This window comes from Neolamprologus brichardi, chromosome 11 (assembly GCF_056152115.1).
Source record: "Neolamprologus brichardi isolate AB-2024 chromosome 11, ASM5615211v1, whole genome shotgun sequence".
NCBI classification, from domain to species: domain Eukaryota; kingdom Metazoa; phylum Chordata; class Actinopteri; order Cichliformes; family Cichlidae; genus Neolamprologus; species Neolamprologus brichardi.
Window position 1 is genome coordinate 18,848,392 of NC_142114.1, and position 19,068 is coordinate 18,867,459.

Sequence of the window (19,068 nt, forward strand, 5' to 3'; positions counted from 1 at the left end):
CCAAACAATGTTCTTCCAAATGAAAGTATCTGTATTTAGAAAAGCTTACTGTGCTCGCCGTGGCAGTAACATGTCAGCAACACTTGAAAGAAACAATAAAACACTGTATGAATATGTGTGAGTGGAGGAGTGTATCTCGTACAGAGAAAAATAGTAGCAGTAACCTCAATATTGCCCAATGTACATTGGGTGAATAGCCTCTCTGTGTGCGATATTTGCAACTGTGTTTCCTGGGGAAGTCCTGATCTCAATCGGTTAAACAGTGGTTCCCTGCACTCTGTACTTACTGAATGTCTCCCTTTAACCGTCACCACATTTTTTCATTTAAATAGGTGGGATGTCCAACATGCCCTTTAAATATCTCCCTGAGTGAGCTCAAATCTCCCTGCTTCTCTTATGCTTTTCCATGAATGATGTTATCATGTCATAAGTACTTACTCAGTTATTATCAGCAATGAGCTGTTGACAGGATGTCATCCAGCCTCTGCTAAAATATTTAGTATGTGAGAGTGATGCAGAGTGAAGTGGCTGTTACACTACACATTCATCTGAGCCTCACTGCTGATTTGTAGCCCTGTCCTCATGACACGTCTAAACCCTCCTTTCATATTTTGTCTTTTTATTGATCTTTTATCTATGTATCTATTTATTTTTTCCTTGTGTTAACTGAAGAAATATTCATTTTCAACAAGCCTAGCAACACAAGAGTCCTCCTCTTATGCAGGTGATATTATGTTGAGTCTCAGCTCTGGTCCAATCAAACTGGGGCAGGTTTCTTCTCTCCAATCGCAGCCGTTCGGCCTGCACTGCAGCTGCAGGCGGGACGGTGGGTGTGCACAGACGTGCATGTTCTCTTTATCTAAAGCAGGTGCTCCACCTGGATAAGATGAGGGCGAGAGACAGAGCAGAGAGAAAGAAAAGTCACGTTTTATTCGCTTTATTCGATATAGAAGGAAGTCCTTTGGCATATCTGAATATGTTACGAGAGCAGAAATAAGCTACACTCAGCAGGATGAAATGAGAAAGGCCTTCAGCCTTTAGGTTAAAACTACAACTAAAAGTGTTAATCACAAGTGATGATGCCACGAACACTGCTGACATTTAATGATTTATGGTTAATCAGATGATTCTCCATGAATGACAAGTTAGATGTGGAAAAAATGTTATAAGTTGCTGCATAAATTAAACAATGGATCACTTGTATCCAGATGCTCTCTGTAAAGGCTTTGTAAGTAGTAACTAATAGCTTTAATAATGCTTACTAGATAATGCGCTCCACTTTAAGGATTGAGGCTCTTTCCTTACATCAGGAATTAATATCTACAACAAAGCATCTTCTGCAGGAACAGTGAACTGTTTGTCACAGCCTTTGTGTAACTGACGTGTTGAGGTTTGTCATTCTTTAGATTTTCCAAAGTTTTATTTGCTAATACAATGTTTATTAATGGCATTAATTATGGGGTTTCCATTTACCACATAAATGTATGCAGACTCTGCAAAGTGCCCTTTATTCGGTGTTATATAACTCCCTCTGCTGTGTAATATTTTTCTAAAATGTCATCAAGTCTTCAGTAACAAATGCTAGAAATAAATCTCCAGTAAGAAATTCTAAAAAAGGCTCTGCTGCAAAGCTCGAGCTTGTTTGAAAAACTAGCGCTTGTGTCATAAAGAAATTAAAGGTTTTGAAGTGTGCGACTCAAATGTTGTTGTTATCAGAGAAAAGTGTGAATCATCAGTATACATGAATATACTGTCATGAAATACTTTATGAAGGGTTCTTATCAGAAAAATGACACTTATAAATTGTTTGTAGCGACAACTTTAAGTGTGAAGTTGAATTTGATCCTTTCCTGTGCTCTACCTAACCTTCATAATGGTATTATAGTTTTTTACTGGCATCTTTAGCCCCCAATGTTTTCCTTTCAAGCCACCTGCTTGACACCTGCCAGGTCACTGGTGACCTCAACTTGGCTTAAAGGTACGGATAGGTTTTGGTTAACTCTGTTTGCTGAATTTGTTTTAGAGGTGGCTTTAGAAAGTTTCTGAAAATGTTTCGATTTAGCATGAGGTTCAACAAAACTGCCCAGTGGAGTCCTTGTGCTTGTTGCATACGAACAACAGCTTGTTATTATGGTAAGTTGCAGTGAATTGGGCTATCACGGCACTTGAGTGCTTCTTTGCATAGTCTAGATTATCTGAGGCTTGATTAAACATACTCATGAAACCATTCATGAGCTCTCATTGTCTCCATCTAAATTTTTAATGTGTCTGTAGTTTATTAAGACATCTTTCAATTTATTATATTTTTAAATCATCAAGACAAAAGCTCCTTGAAGCCCACAAAAACAAAGCTTGTACTTAGACAGAAATAAGAGTTGGCTGTCTAAATAAAATGAACCCACAATAGTTTGGCCTTTCAGTTATGAGTATTATTTACAATAGAGCTACCCCTGCACTGAGACACACTGGCTCCCTAATCAGGCTGGGTTACGCTTTGCTTCACTCTATGTTTGACAGAGTGAACGAATAAAACCAGCCAGTGAAGTCAACACAGCGCAGTGCCAGATGTTTTATTCCCCCGTGATGGCACAACATTTGAACAACTGAGTGCCTCTTGGGTTCTCATCCAGACTCCCTCCCCTTTATCATCCCTAATTTCATTCAATCCAAAATCACATTTCTGGGCAGTCGCGCAACCTTGTCTTCCCATACACATACACACAGACGCACTAATACATTCAAATGGCTGCCAGGGAAATACTTGAATAATGACACATGAATGGCTAAACCGCTCATTCAGTCAGAGGAAACAAGCCTTCATTTAGCAGCACAACATGTTAGCATGTGCGAGCTGACATGACATAATCTAATGAATGATGATTTATTTGAGGGTTAGAGCTACTTACGTTAATGAGGTGTGCGTTTGTGTGTGTATGTGTGTGTGTCCCTATTAGCCTGCCAGGGTGTGTCCAGATGTTCGTGTCAATTTGATCAAGCCCGCAGCCATGCCCGAAGTACTCCATAATCCTCATGGAAACAGATTACCAGAGCTTGAATTTATCGATATAATCCTCAAGCACAGTTAGCTCCAAAGAACACAAAGACATCTATCCCATTATATTCATATATTGATCTTGATCTTATCTTGCTGCAGAGATTGTTACTGGAATTTCAATGTGGGCTGTATGCCATTATCTGCTGTTGAAAGCATGTTTGACACAATGAAAATCCAACTTTATGATGCATTTTCCCCCTTTAACATGTGATATTAAGAAGATGAGGTTGAGATTAATAGATCCACACAAACAAAAGTACAAAAGTACTAGAATTTTAAAATTGCTGGTTCCTTGGAAAGTATTGTGCAAAAGTCTTGAGCCTTGCCCCCCATTTCTCTGTATCTTGCTAGGAAAATAGAAAATAAGTGTTTTATTTAAACATTTGGGTTTCTTATTATCTTCAGGAATAGCTCTCAAGCCTTCTTGAAGGACATTCAAAGCTGTTCTTTGGATCTCAGCTGCCTTTTGTTCCATTCTCTTTCAAGATGATCCCATACTGCTTCAGTAATGTTGGCGTCCTGGCTCTGCAGAAGCCAATTTATAACTAATTGTTTTCCTATCCAGTTATGCTTTTAGTGCATTGGCAGTGTGTTTGCGATCATTATGTTGTTGTTTTTATGTTGAAAAATGTAGCTGTTGCCAATCAGATAATTTCCAGATAGTATTGTATGTTGTAATTTGGTCGCCTTTCTATTGAGACCATTTCTGATGAGGCTTCAGTAAACTGCACTTCTCAAGTCCTGTGTCACATCTTTGCAGTGTTTTTTAATTTTATTTTCCTTACTGTTCATCTACTGTAGATATTTTTTAGGTACTGGGTCTGCGACACACAACACTGGGTCGCAGACCCAGTACCATGACATTGGGAGTTGTTTAGTGAAAATATTATTTTATGTTTATCAGACTGAGTTGTGTTCATGATTTAAAAAAGCCTGGAGATCTATTACTCAATATAAATTTTACAAAATTTCAAGAAAGTCTGGACTTTTGCACAGTACTGTATAAAACCAAAAAATACTTTCTTCCACAAGTTTGCCACACTGCCCTCTGTGTCTCACCTTGGTCGTCAGTGGATGATGATGACCTCAGATTTGCCACTGTAAAATATCTGTGGAAGTTTAAATGGAAATCTGACAATCCCTTCAGCTTTGCCTCCGGGATAACGTTCCGCTTCACTTGTTTATGCTTGTGTGTGTTTGTGCGCATGTGTGCAGTTAAGTTGCCAACTGCATGTTCTCCTGCGCACTGTCATGCATAACCTTGGGAACTATCCTTCCTCTAAGCATCATGGGATGGCTCAGAGGACGGGGAATTATCCAATCAGCCGTTAGGGTCACCCCAGTCAAATGACTCTAGAGACTCGCTGCCCCCCCCCCCCCCCCCCCCCCACACCACCCTTTTCATCTCCTCTCTCCCCATCACATTAGTCATTGGTTCATACGCACATCCACACAGAGTGTTTGATGTGTAAATGCGTGCCGAAGACACATACAGTATAACTAGGGCAATTAAAGTCGAGTGTAACTGACGTGTTACAGCTCAAATTAGACTCACCAAGAGCACAGCAGCAAGGGAGGAAGAAAGAAAGAGCAACGTGAAACAGAGGTGAGGATAAAGAAAAAAGAAGAAGTCTGTGGAGGACAAGACAGGTGACATTTAAGGGGAAAAGTGCAAACTTAAGCTCTTTTGCAGCATTAGCATCTGTGTTTCTGCCCAGCTAACACTCCTCCTGTCTGTAAGTGTGTGACTTAATAATTCAGGGTAAATTAACATAACCTAAACAAATTGTCCCAAAACCTGTTTCAAAACGAGTGCTATTTATAGGCATAGAAAAGTCTCAGTGGTTGGAAGACAGCTAAGCTTAAAGGCACAGCTCACCCCAAAGTTAAATATAGACATTTTTCTTCTGGGCTGTAGTGCTCTTTATCTGTCCTGATCATTTTGGTGTGTCGTGAATATAATGGAATTAAAGTTGTCTCGTAGCGCCAAAAGGGCCAAAAGACCCAGCAGCAGCATCCCTATTCAGAGATCATAACCTTATCAAATAAATTCAAAAATACTGAGAAGTTAGAACAATTTTTTTAACAATCGAACCACAATCACAAAACAAATGTTACTGTTCAGCTCAGGGAGATGTCATTAAAGTTTACATCCTATTTTCCTGTCATGAGGGTGACCTCTGTGAGCCGTGTAGTTTGGCAGGAGGCAATAGTTTCCAGGTCATGTGTGTTTTTGTGGGTGGAGGTGCGTGTGTGGTGTTGGGGGGATTCATGCTGTATTTTTTATCTTTGACATGTTTTTCACACGTCTCCCATTGCCGATGAACTCCGCTGTCACCTTCCCCGTTCCAGCCACAGTCAACAAATCAGCATTCACCCGGCACACGGTGTCATCCATATTGAGATTTTGAGGACTACATGGGAGCATGTTTGTGCTGCTTAAAAGCCTCTCTCTGTGGGCAAATGCATGCACAAACAGACAAAACCGCAGTACCATAAATAAAACATCAGGAAGCTGGGGTCAGAGCATACAGTCAGCCACAACACTGCACTCCTGGACCATTTAGGGTTAAGAGCTTTGCTCAAAGGCCCAGCAGTGACAGCTTGGCAGTGCTGAGGCATGACAACATTACAAGCTGGAGAAAAACACATGGATTTGGGCGTAACCCTGTATTTGTGGTCTCATTTCCACAAATACAGAATCTAATAAAGGCAGTGCAAAAGTGTCAAAAGGTCACCAGCACTGAAGCTGGACAGTTATTCATATCTGGTCCTGGATACTAGTAGGCCATTGCATTTCTATGAACACACTACACTAAGAAGTGAAAACTCCTGTCATGACATAAACAGTACACCGTGTCGTTTGCGAGGGAAATTGGAGGTGTTACTTCTCACTTGTTAATATGAAAGCAGCAGGCTGCACATTGCTGGCTGGAGTCCAAAGATACAGTAAAATGCAGTAGTCCAGGCTTGAGGCTTCTCTGCGTCAATCAAGGGTAAAACAGGATGTAGTTTGGCAACATTCTTGAGGAGAAGGTTTGAACATATTGTTGCTCTTGTATTCCCTCTTTTCCAGTTGGTGGGATCATGGTTAGTCTAATTTAAGGTCTGGCATGCCTGTTACATTTCTATATCACACAAGCTCTTTCTTGTATATATTATGAATGCCCCTTTAGCTTACACATCTTGTGTGGATGCAGACACACAACCCTACTGAGAGAACAATATCTGAGAGAGTCCGTAATGAGTACACAGCAGCCTCTTTCTGTCAAAACCATGCTCGGGATAAGGGCACAGATACACATCCAGTGGACAAGCCTAAGGGACAGAAGAAACAGAAGCGCACACACAGAGATACGCACACATCTGACACACACTCAGAAGACAAATGAACTTCCAAAATTAGCGAGCAGAGTGGAGATGTGTTTCTTTTTCTACAGTATCTTTACCTTTCTATTATATTCGTGTGTACATGTGTATGTGCGTACGAGTGTGTTCATCACTTGATTGGTCCGGTAGGCCACTGTCTGATGCGACCGGGAGCAGCAATGATGAAAACACTGCTGAGGTTGCCTAACTGGCATAGCACTCCATCACACTGACTCATTGGGAACAGCAGCACGCACACACACACACATGCTCATGATCCATGCAGAAATATGCTGACATATACAGTCCCACACGTCACTTCATACTCTCTGCTCTTGGTGCCTTTTATGCCATCTGTCTTTTACATGCACGCACGGAGACACACATGCACACGTGCAAACACTCCTTTTCTCACCCGGAACAGAATGAGGACACACACAGCCACACAAAGCAACACATCTGGTTAGACCACAGCACTGCAGTTCCTGCTGCTGACGTACCACACACGCAAGGTCTGGATGCCTTGCTGAGCGCTCTGCAAGCAAACAGCCGTTAGATCTCCGTCAACTGTTGTTAAAACCATATTCACCTCTTTATCCAGCTTCAGGCTATTTTTGTTTCCATAAACTGTATTTTTAAGGAACACTCAAATGTTTCAAAAAGCATTTATCGGCTTTCATGCCAAAAGTTACACGACACCATTAAAAGCGCTCCTTGTTGGTATGGTAAATATGAAGTTAAACCAACGAGAAGTCAGCTTAGCGTACACTGTAAGCAGGTGGGAACATCTCACTCAGCTTTATACCTAGTTAACAAAATCTGCCTGCCTACAGATCGGGATTATATTCTGAACTACTTATAGGAACTGCACCTGGCCAAGAAAAAGTACGATGCCCTCTTTATAGTTATATTTTTTTCATGCATGCATTAAACTTGTTTGTTTTGTTTTTTAACATGTCAGTGTCAGCTGCTCTGTTTCCAGTCTTCACGTTTAGCCAAGCCAGCACTCTCCTGGCTTCGACATCATAATTACTATAAGACTGAGAGTGGTATCGATCTCATCATCTATTGTTCTCTTATACTGTCAGTAAGCATACAGCACAGATTTCCATTTTCTTGGCAAACAGTTCTGGGAGACTGTTTATCCAACCGTAATCACATTTTTGTGCCCGTATTATTACTACCTCTAAATGTGAGCCTTATTCTTATTCTTCTCTTTCATCCCTTTCAGAGAAACTCTTGTGCAATAAGAGTGTGGCGTGCTGTCAATTTAATCTGGATGGGGTGACGTCTGCATGTCTGCCTCAGAGGGAGAGAAAGACAGAGAGGTGGAGTTAGGCAGAACTACGCAGCTGAACTTTTAATCCTCTTAGTGTCCTCAACTATCTATCTCTCATTCATCTGTCTTCTGTCTGTCTGCAACTAACCACTCTTCTACTTATTGTATCCATCTACCTATTTCATGTAGCGCTAAATTGCCTCTGAGGTTGAGATGAATACATTTCAGTTTCTTTCTTGCTCTCTTTTGCTCGCTTCCTGCCTCATCCGTGACTCAGCCCCTCTTTCCTCCCTCCTTTATCCGGCTCCTCTATGTGCTCTTCCCTCTTTACCCTCTCCATCTCTTGGGCCCCCTGCAAGGTCGTTCCCAAGGACGGCCTGCTCCCAGCATCCCCTGCCTGATAGGCCGATAGGTATTAAAGGACCGCTTCCCCTGGTGGAGCACATGGCTCAACTACAGCTCTGCTATAACGCTGTCATCATTCCCATCACTCCCGAGGCTTTTTACTGTACTTCCTTCATGCACATACACACACGTGCCAGCTCACACGCATCAGTGAATCCAAAGGCACAGCTAACACAAGATGCTGACAGTATATTATGCTCGCATTCATACGCTAGCCGGATTCTTAAATCAGGTGGGGGCTGCTTGCTACTCCACACGACAGGCCACTTATCAGAGTGACAAAGGATGCATGCCTGCAAATACACCAATGCACACAGGCAATGAAAGAAAAGTACTTGACCCATGCTGACAGATAGCCAGCACTGTCTGAACTAAGCAAACCTTTTCCTTTACTATAACCTAGTGTGACACAATACAAGCTCAGCAGACCTGAAAAATACAAAGCGAACAGCTTTAAAGCAGCTTGAGCGGTGAGACAGTCAGCAATTTGGCCTCCATGGACGACAAATTCGGTCTAATGTGCTGTCTGGAATAGAAAGAGGATAAAAATCTAAATTATTACAGTTGAGCTGCGAAGGATTCCTAAAAAATGACTGCACTACTCATCTACTAATCTGCTGAATAATCATAGTGTTTAAAAGCCATTTTTAAAAGCGGTGACCTCATTTATGAGCCAAATTGACACTTTGTGGTATTAAATACAGAAGTCCTGCGCTTTGTTATATCTCATTCAAAAAACAAAAATGAAAATTGATATCAGAACCTGGCCGACCATAGAAAGCTTGGCAAGTCAAAGCAGTCTCCTGGAGAGTAGAGGATAAACAGCACTGATGCTAAATTTCAATGCCAAACTATTGGCAGTCTCCAGAGTTCCCACATTTGTTCGGGGCAGGGTCCTTATTATGTGTGACAGATGCTGGGAATATAGGGAATGACTCCATAAATTCAATTTAGATTTTTAGCCTGTTTGGACTTCTTCTTTGAAATTACACCAGTTTTTATTTCATTCTATTGTGTCACATAGTCAATGAAAACACTTCACAGTGTGCGCGTTTTGGCTCATCAGTCAAGAGAATATTTTCCCAAAAGTCTTGGAGATTATTGAGAAGTTTTTTGACAAATGTCAAACAGTTTTTGTCTAGTTTCTATCTTGTTGTTGAAACATGAACTCTCACCTTAACTAAGGCAAGTGAGGCCTGGAGGTCTTTAAATGTTGTTCTGGGTTCTTTGTGACTTCCTGGGTGAGTCATCAGTGCGCTCTTGGAGTGACTCCTGGGAAGGTTCACCACTGTCCCAAGTTTTCTCCATTTGTGGATTATAGTTCACTAGATTCCCTTTAGAAATTACTCTACATCAAAGCAGGATGTGTTGCTTTTTGAGATCTGTTAGCTTACTTCATTTTGTCAGACAGTTTCTATCTAAGGGATTTCTTGATTCAACATGTCTGGCAGTAAACATGCCTGGGTGTGGCTAGTGAGTTTAGTTTCATTAGCCAAACCCAGGCTTGATGAACTCAGCTTTTCAAAAAATGTGGTTAATAACAATTAATCCATGATTTAACAAGAGGGACAATTACTTTGGGCCAGTTTCCTCTTTCGAGGTTTCATGTTTTAAGTTAATTCTGATTAAGATAAGGTGAGGGGCTCCCTTTTGTAACTTAATATTTACTGTAGAAAGCCAGAGTTGTATCAGCCTTTTCAATCAACTCAACAGTAAATAGTTTTTCTTAAAACTGAAAATCCACAAATGTGTTTTACACATCTATGAGGATGTTTTAACTCCATCAGGCCTTTCTCTTTACCACTCATACAGTTTAGGGCGTCTGGATCTTATCCAGGCTGAGATGTACATTGGTACACCCTGTGAAGGTTGCCAGCCGGAGACAGACAACAGACAACAGTGATAACCACTGCACCAGCATGGTGGCTGTCACATAATTGATACCATCATCAGCACATCACATTATGTTTCTTAATTACTGCTGCTTGGGATTGAATTAATTATGAATGTGCGCAGGCTGCACACTGTCAACATATTACTCAGTCTGCTATTAATTTTGTTGATCGCTTTATCACATTCTTAAGTTTCTTTATAGTATGCAGAAGAGTTTAGTAAAATCATGGCAATCATAGTAAAATCACTCGCTTTTAAAAAATAAAATCAGGATTTTACTGTGAGACATGAGTTTTAAAAGGAAACAAAGTAACAATTCGTTAAAAAAACAACAACAACAACTTTACTGACTAACCTTGAGAATTTTTTTGAATGTGTATTCTTTAGTTGAGGATATCCAGTGAAAACAAACACCATGGACTTTATTTATTTCTAAAATTATCTTCCAAAATGCCAGTAACGTCTATTTAACTTTTGGCTAAAACATGAAAGAACTCCAAGGCGCTCTCTCTTCAGATAAAACTGAAAGGCCTATTCTCATTCTCATGGCATGGTCATGAAAACACTGGATATTTTCTAGTCATGTGCCATAAATTGTTAGCTTCCCTTCTATGACGAGAGTGGAATATTCCACCAGTGAAGCTCCACCAATAGGAGGAGTCTTAAACCTGGACAGACGCGGGATATCGACACCAAGTCAGAAACAGTCACCACATTCAATCTAAATCAAACAAGATAACACAAAGAACCATCAGTCATACACACGAATGCATCTTTTAAGTCAAATAAGGTTTATAGAAAAGGAGTAAAAATCTAAGTCCTCAGTTAAGCTGGGGTGTTTAGTGGCCTGTCATTATAAATCCAAAAAGCTTCCCTTTGGTATTTAACCTTTGTTTAACCAGGCAGGTCATTTAAAGAAACCTTGCACTCACTTCCAGCCGCATATTTTTTCTTTTGTCTGTATTGCAGGAGCTTAACCCACACTTCAAAATAATCCTTGTTTTTCCAATACATTGCTTTACTGTGTTCCCTCAGTTCATCAAAGTCCGAAACAAGCTTTTTTAACTTGAGCCAAAATAAAGAAAAGAAAAAACACAAGGCAGACCAGGCTTCAAGCCAACTTTCTTCTGATTTCTCGACCCTTGAGTTGTCTGCCTGAAACATAAAGACACTATCACCTCTCTTTGAGACTGTACAGACCCAAAGGCAGAAAATGTGGCATAACATGTTAAATTACAGTAACTATACAATCACTGCCTGTTTATTAGGTGCACCTTTTCAACTGCTTGTTGATGCAGATATCTAAGTAGCGAATCACACGGCAGTAACGCAGTACAATAAGCCACATATACATGATCAAGATGATGTGCAGAAGTTCAAACTTTATAATGACAGAACTAAAAACAAAACATTCATAATCTACCAACTGCACAACCATCATGTCAGAATAGGACCAAACAAAGAACTATATTGAGACACCATTGCAAAACAATCACATATAGTTTTGCAGTCAATTTTAAAGCGCATTGTACCTCAAACTAGCTCTGCCCAGATCAGTGTCTATATGCAATATGTGCATTGCCTAATAATATACCATTGGAAGTAATGATGGGGGAAACCTCTGTAATCAAGTGCATTGTAGGCATTGCTTAAGAAAATATAACTATAATTGATGTGAAAAGCCTATTTTGACGTCTTTTTTGAGTGAGAAAGAGCAGCGTTGCTGCAATGCTTTAACAGTGGGAAATGAGGTAATGGGCATTTATGGTCTTAATGGAACTTTAAGTGTGCTTTAAGTGCACACTGAGAATAAATACCTAATAGTAGGCTGTTACATAAAACGGAAAACAAGTGGATGGATGTTTAATGTCTAATGGCCTTGCAGACTGAGACTTTGAAAGCACATTAAGTGCATTTTACTTTCATTCACAGTTCTTTTACTCATTTTTGTTTGTAAAAAAATATAACAGAGAAACCCCTGAGCTGAGTACAAAGAAATGAGCAGCTGATTAACTTTGTGCGAAAATGCATTAACCAAAACCACAAAAATGGATTTCAACAATCAGTTCAATTTAATAAAAATGAATTTAAGTTGCAGATGAACTGAAACCACTAAGAGCATGACATTATTAATTGCTTTTTTTGCAGATATTACTGTGACTGGTTTGTGAGAGGTATTTTAAGTTATGGCAAAAGAGGCAAAAAAAAATGGTGGTGAATAGGATGCAGAAAGGCTTTGATGTAGTGGCTGTGGTGCTGAAAGGACAGCTACCGGACGAGGCGGAGGGGTCAGGAAGGAGGGAGGAGAGGAGGAGAGGAAATGCTTTAGAACCAGATGTACAGACAGAAGGAGAGAGGAGGTGACTGAAAAAGATTTACTTGATATAATTTGAACAGTAGGAAGATGAAGTCGTGCTTAAATTTGGCTGATTATCAAATAAATTGGTGAATAACTTCAATATACTGTAAAAGTATATGGGTGTACTGAAAGCACCATTTTTTTTCTTTCTTGAAAACTCACTCCTCTGTCTTTGTTTTCTAAATTGTATTATGATACTGGCAGACAGTCTAATAGTGCATAGCAGGATAGGCACAGACATAATTAAAAACCTGATAAATAGCTGGGCGTCTGAGGTCTGGCCACTGAACATGCTGCTTTGCTGGCATAGATGCCTGGAGCAGTTACTGCCATCACTGACACCTTTGCTTTTCCTGCTATTCAAAGTCGCAGGTTTACAGGTTCAGTCTATTACAAAAGGTTTGCATCTTTTAATATTGGACACTGTGCTTTGATGCAACGCCATTTTTAGCTTCTGTCTCTTTAAGTTCCTCTTACGCTTTTGTGCTCAGTTGTGCAGCCAATAGCACGATCTGATTTTGGCATTTTAGCCTTTATTGTATAAAGAATAATATAGCGAGTAAATAGGATAGTGGGCTGGATTGGCACACAAGAAACACCCTGAGGGCGACTGGATCCTGGTCCCCTGTAGTAACTTCTTGGCATATGGGTCACCTGCTCAGCCAGGTGAGTTGTAGCATAACAGGACAATTGACGTGTAATGTTCGAAGCTGAAACAGATTCAGAGTACAGAGTAAGCAGTCTGGAAATAATGACAGTTTGAGCCCGCTAGCTGCATGTGGATTTAGTTGAATCAAACTTTACTATTTAACACACTACCATAAATGGTATAAGAGGGCATTATGGTGGTGCATTGCATAGTGATGGAGATAGGTATCGAAAGAAAAGGCTGGCTTCCAAACAGGGCGTTTATTACTTCCCTTAATTAGACGTCCTGTAGCACTTTGTGGACATGCACAGACTGTGTTTAATTATGACTCTGTCTTTTATCATTCAATGAAATATGTAAAATCACTTATAGTAAGTAACAGGGACAGTTAGCATAGCTCAATTAAATAGCTCCCTGAGGCACCACCAGCTGCAGAAACAGGTAAGACATGATCCTCCTCACTGACTCTTAACGAATTCCCAATATTTCTAATTTCCAACTCTACAACTGTTGGACTATCATATAGTTCACAGTTCAAAATATTTGTTATTTTTTTTATACAGGGCTTTAACACAGATCCTCCACCAAGTTCCTTTTCCTTTAATGCCCCCCTTCTCCCCATTCAAGTAAAATATCTTCTGATTGGCTGCTTCTGGAAGATTTGCTCACAGCCAGAGCTCTTTACCTAAGATTACTATATTAGGCATATAATCTGCTCACTGACATCATACAAATCTAATTGTAGAAAAAACTGAGCATTTAAACAGTCTGAAGCTTGAGCTTTTCTCTGATAATTATTACCTGTATATATGCTGAGCTCAGAATTTCAAACTTTGACCTTGTTTAATATGAACATCCACCTTTCTAACAATACATATGACAGAATGTAAGTAAAAGCATTATAGATAATCTACGTTTGCTGCTGATATCCAGTGTGCCTTCTGCATTGTTACAAAAACTGCTTACACTGTACTAAACCGCTGATACTGAGAGGACAGGAGAACATGCCGACTGAGAGGACTGTAGGAGGACACACTGCAGGGGGCTGACTCTCACATAACCTGACTTTTTTAAGCTTTTTCCGACCCTGTGATTCATTTGCTCATGCTGCTGAGTAGGAATCACGTATGAGTAACCAGGTTACTGACGTTCCCTGCAAACATTATAATATGATCCACATAACTTAAAATCTAGCTGTATGTGTGCAGTTGTGTCCTCTGCTTGGGTCATCTGGGTGTCATTGAGCCAGAAGGTTTAACAAAAGAAAGCCTCTAATAAGGAACAATGACCTACACCCTGAAGTGATGTCACTGACGTGGCAATCTAACAAACAAGACATTTTGATATTACTGGCCTGCCAGCTTTAAATCCCAGTGTTTGCTAAACAATGGCAGAGTTAAGGTGCTTGGGTTTCCTCGAGTTGCACAAACAGATGTGTCTGTAAGAGGTTATGATGTTCACAATAATGGAATCCAAGTTTTACGAAATGCTTGTATTTGTTCCTTTCAGCTTTTTGTGGGAGTCTTACTTTTGAACATCCCCAAAACAAGTGGGCTGAGCTCCCACTACCACAAAAGTGAAAACTTATTCATAAGTATTAATTATTCCTAACACAGACTGATTCAGGACTCTAAAGTTTCGAGATCTGCCCCCGATAAATATAATACAGCTGTGAGCAGGTAGAGGGCCTTTAACATGAGTGAGTGTAACATGTAAAACTAGACCATTCAGTTTCAGGAAAAACCACTTTGGACTGCTGTGATTGTGAAACCTGGTCTGTGGCATGCTGCTGAAAAGTCAGTTAAGAAGCAGTTAAAGTTTCCATGGTAATAAAACCTGTCAAAATTCTCTGAAATGGGCTCAGCACTCCTCTCGCAAAATGGCTTTTAAAGGTCAAACCGTAATTCGTGTTTACATGAAAGACGACATCTGACGACCCCCCCTGGACCCTTAATGGATGGTTTTTTGTAAACCATTCATAAAATAATTAAAAATGGTACAACATATGTCAAAACACTACAGAACACCACCGAGCCGATCATTTTGGTTTTTGAACAGTGCAGGACTAGTTAGGTGCAAAGGTTTCTGGCTACTTTTCTTTGGTTTTATTTCAATAGAGAAAAACATATAGTAGGATTGCTTGCTTTGCAGCAACCCCACCAATAATCACCAGGGGTTTCCTTATCATCGTAAAATGTTTATTCTCTTAGGTTTATAAAACCCTGAAAACCTTTGTGCTTGCCAAAGCAAGTTGTTAGATTTATACTCTGAAATAAATGCTTTCGTGTAAAGGCAGCAGTCGTACATAGATTGAGAGGGTGAATAAAGATAAATCACTCTCTTTCTGTTTATTGTCTGTCTTACTTTGCTCACACAAATGTATTTTACTTTCATACAAACCTACTCTCCATCATTCTCACAGATTTCTGTTTTCTAATCTGCTTTTCTTGTGTTCTGTATCCAATTTATGATACGTCTTCTGTCCTTCCCCTCAGTGCAGCTGTATGATAACCACAGCTTCACTGCCAGTCCTGTATCATTCCATCCACGCTAAATCCCAGAGGAATTTTCCACCACCCACCTGGCTCTGTTCTCCTTCATCCATGTCTTATTTCCCTGCATTCTTTCTCACGCTTTCTTTCTGTCATACTCCTTAAGCCCATCAGCCTTTCTATCATTTATCCTCCTGCCATCTCCTTCCTGCTCCTCTTTTTATGCCACCCTCTCCGTCTTTCTCTCTCTCTCCCCCCTCTCACTTCCCTCTGCGTCTCCTCTTTTCCTCCCTTCTCCCTGTTCTGGACACTGTGAGTGGAACACAGATTATGTCAGACATTTATAAAACCGGATTAGCTAGGATCACCTTCACACATGCACACACGCACACAAAAACAGATGACTTCGTACACCCCCACTCAAACCCTAATTTTAGCTATCCATAGATACACTGCAATGCCAAAAGTATGCGGGCACAGCTGTTTACATAATTACTAGTAACGTATGATGCACTTCTGGTCTTTTCTGCAGTTATCTGAACTAAATCTCACTCCAGGTCCTACAAGTGCCTACCAATACAAAGGAAGGGTCAATAACGTGCTTGCACAGAGCAATGACACTAACCCTGTCCGACACCTCTGGGATGACCTGGAATACTGACAGCAAGCCAAGTCTTATTGCCCAGATACACTACTTGTCCTCACAAGCCCCTCTGTTGCTGAACAGGAGCAAATTCCTGCAGCCACGTTCTAAAATCTTGTGAAAAACCTTCCTAGATGAGTAAAAAATGCAGTAGAAGCAATAATGCCTTTTAATTCTTTTCTATTCTGTGTGAACATAGTGTTTTAATGCAAGCATTTCGCCATTAAGTATGTTGAAACTAACAAATACTGCATCCATACATACATATGCTATTTCCGTCTGATCCATGCAGTTTTTCCCCACGTGGCCTCCACACGCACGACCTATGACTGCAAAACCCCATGATACACACCATTCACCTACAAAGCCTCTGACGTCATATTGCCCAAAATAACTGACTATGCACTCATGACACAAGCACATGGCACTTGAAGCCATGCAACTCTACTTCATTACTTCATACGAATAAGTCAGACGCCACAGAATCCACAGAATCGGTAAGAATAAAAATATGAGCCAGCTTTCTCTCTGTGCCATCTCTCGCTTTCCTTCTCTCTCTTATTCTTTTCTCCCTGCATCCCCCACCCTCCCTCACCCAACCCTCAATTTCTGACTCAGCAGAACAAGACATATACAAGGTCATCTGACTGCTGTTGCTGTGGAGCACTCGATTTGGGGGGATTCTTCCCTCCCCCCCCTTTCTTGTACTGCAAGGCGGGTAAACGTTGGGAGGTAGAGAGGCTGAAAGGAGGGAGAAACATCACGGCATGACAGAGGTTATGGAAGGGTACAGCTGGCAGCCATTTTAATTCAAATGAAAAGAACTTTATTAGCAGCAACCACACTGACAATGTCACCCTCACTGGCAGCACTGAGTGCTTCAGGATCAAATTATTAAGCCTAGCTGTGCATTGCATATATGGGCTACATATCTATTTATTTGGTGCAAGGATTTTGTAAATCTGAAAGCAACAGAAGCTGTCGAGATAAAAATAATAAAGATATTCTGCATAAAATATCTACACGTACAATGTGGTTGCAGAGTGAAAACTGACAGTCAGATTTAATCAAGACTGCTCCCCATCCATGAAACCCCTGAGGTTTATAAGCATCTGTTATTACTGACTGGATACTAAACTGCATTAGTGTTGTGCATTTCTTATATATCTTGTATAGATTATCAAATCACATTGCTAAACTGTTTAGGCTTTACGGACATATCTTTAGATGGACACTATTAAAACCCGATTCTTCATGAAACCACAATAGAAATGTTTTGGGGGGAAAATACAAACAGAACATTCCTTACAAAAGACAGCTTGTACAGTTAAGTATATCTTGTAATAAAGGATTAGATAAAGAGAAAACATGATGCTCTGGAGCCTTCTCTTCCACCAAACCAGCTGAACACAGAGAAGGTCAGAATCTTAGAATTTTCCACCACAGTGACAGAAAAAGCAGGTTAGGTTAGGTGTGCATATTCATGTTACTTTTCATAGTGGTGGCACTGACTTTAGGGTGAGCATCCCACAGGCAGAAGAGTGGGTGGTAAAAGGTTAACAGCCAACATTTATCTGGATTTACACAGAAGCCTGTTATTAATACAGACAGGGCAAAATGTTCTTTGAAATGAGATCTTAGACAAGCAGTGATGGAAAAACAAAGTGTCAACGTTTAACATCTTGTTAGTGTTGTATGAGTGGGATTTACCAGAATGTGTATTTGAAGCTTTACCCCATCCATCTGGTTGTTCGGGAAGGTTATGAAAACACCAAGCATCCACAAACAAAATGATTACTCACTGCTAATTGCATCTCATTGCGTCTTTACTGATTCATACTTCCCACATCAGATTAAATAATACAAAATAAAAATGCAATGTGCACCATAACATCTTGTTTTAATAAAGCATCACGGCTGACTGACCTCCAACTCTGAGCTAACCTCATTCTGATGCTCTGGGGCTTCACGGGGCTGAGTGGTCATCGTCTGGACCCACAGCAAGAAACCCAGTGAGGCATGACAGCAATCTGCTGCAGGGACAGCACGCGTGACTCCCAGCTTTCCCTTGCAAATCAGGCATCGCTGTGCATGCATGCATAGTATATATGTGTGTGTGTAACTTAGCAACTCTGCATGTGTGCTTTCACTGCAGCATCACGCCTTCATTCCAAAGCACGAAGAGAAAAAGAAAAATGTACGACCAAAACCATCAATGATAACTCCCTGCCACACACGTGCCAGCTGCCTGTCATTTTTGCATGTCCTCTGTTTGTCTCTCTTTCATGCTCTCTGTCTTTGAACTCTCTGGCACCGTTATAGAAAGCAAAACTCATCCCAACCTGTCCATCTTTCTGCCTGACCAGTGTTTAATGAATGCAGTCTAATTTGTTAGACTAGCTCATTAATCTGAGTGTGTATCCTTGCAGAACCGGTCAATCCTGTGTGTGGGATTGACAGCTAACCTCATAAATGTCAAGTAAAGTGAGCCTTCCGAAAATTATTGTAGTGCTTAAACAATCCAAGTTGTATTTCTTTTTTACTTCCATTAAGATTCATCTAGTTTCATCCTTTTTTACTTTCCTTTTTTAAATTTCGTTTTGTTTTTTTGCTTAGAATAAGTCTCCCCGTTGGGTGAGATGCTGACTCTGCATTGTCAGAACTGTACACCTGCTGATGGAGGCAGTCAGGTTGCAGGCTGCTTTCTGCAGCCGACCATGCATCCCGATATGCAGTGACAGACTAATGACTGAACTGTGGCTCGTGGCTTCACCCTCATTCTTTCTATCTGAATTTCACACGCACACTTTGGATGCCCTGCTCTCTTTTCTCTGTCTGCTGTGCCCGGGCCCACTACTGAGGAATGGATGTGCACAACATGCTCATGATAGGACCAACACGACATCCAGGTGCTTGCTTAATAC